This window comes from Lipotes vexillifer, unplaced genomic scaffold (assembly GCF_000442215.2).
Source record: "Lipotes vexillifer unplaced genomic scaffold, Lipotes_vexillifer_v1.1 scaffold1023, whole genome shotgun sequence".
Lineage (NCBI taxonomy): Eukaryota > Metazoa > Chordata > Mammalia > Artiodactyla > Lipotidae > Lipotes > Lipotes vexillifer.
In genome coordinates this window covers 139,086-140,373 of record NW_006799713.1, presented here as the reverse complement: position 1 = coordinate 140,373, position 1,288 = coordinate 139,086, and positions in this window count along the sequence as shown.

The following is a 1,288-nucleotide window of genomic DNA, read 5'->3' as shown; positions in this document are numbered from 1 at the left end:
TTTGTGGTACATGGGCCTCTCACTGTTGTGGCCTCTCCCTTTGCAGAGCACAGGCTCCGGACGCGCAGGCCCAGCGACCATGGCTCACGGGCCTAGCTGCTCCGCGGCATGTGGGATCTTCCTGGACTGGGGCACGAACCCATGTCCCCTGCATCAGCAGGCGGACTCTCAACCACTGTGCCACCAGGGAAGCCCCAGGAGCTCACCTTTTATTAGGAAAAGATAAACTATATGTATGCACAAATCATTTGCTTCAGTTAAACTGACCAATTTGCCAAATAGAATACTTTTAAACTAATTAACATGTATAAAGTGATTAAGGAAGAACTCAGGGCTTCTAATGTTCATTTGACACTTGATAACCATCGAGTGCCTTCTTTGTGGAGAATGTTCCACTGTTAGAGTACTTCAAAACAATCTGACTTCTTAGTTCGCTTCCATATTCTCGTATTCTTGCATGGATTCCCTAAATTCTCCTTTCCAGAGCACTTTAATGATGACATCCAGCCTACGACTCTAAACTTTAGTCTAATTGTCTCAGATTTCAAATTGAGAGCTTCTTATTAATGAAGTTTAATTGTATTACTTAAGTAAAACCTACTAAATTTATTAAGTGGAGCATATATCCTATAATTGTTTTGTATAAAAGTTATTTTTTCAGTTTGAAAAGAAATCCATGTTTGATGTGTGTGCATTCTAGGTAATGGTATTCAGTTATCTATTGCTGCAATTTTGTTGTCTCAGTTTCTATGGGTCAGGAATTCAGAGTGCAGAGCAGGAGTGGCTCATCTCTGCTTCACGATGTCTGTGGCCTAAGCTAGAGGACTTCAGGGCCAGGTGCTGGAATCATCTGAAGGCTTATGATTCCCTCATGTGACTAGCAAGTTGATGCTGGTATCAGCTGGGGGTCTAGCAGGGGCTGTTGACTGAAACATCTGTGTATGGCCCCTGCACGTGGCCTGGGCTTCCTCACAACATGGTGGCTGGCTTCTGAGAGCCAGTGCCCTAAGAGAGCGTATAAGCATTGCTAGGCAGAAGCTGAGCGTCACACAGTATCCCTTATGCACGTTTTTTTCATTAGAAGTGAGGCATCAAGTCTGACCCATCATTTGAATTGAGGGGTGTCAAAGAATTTGCAGACATGTTTTAAAGCCATCACAGTAACCGTTATTTTCAGATTAATTTACTGACACATCATTGCCTGTGAAAACGGGCCTTTAACTAACAGTGTTTTAAACTTTTGAAGAGGGGTTAGATTTTATTCTTGTATTGTGTTTCAGAAGACTCT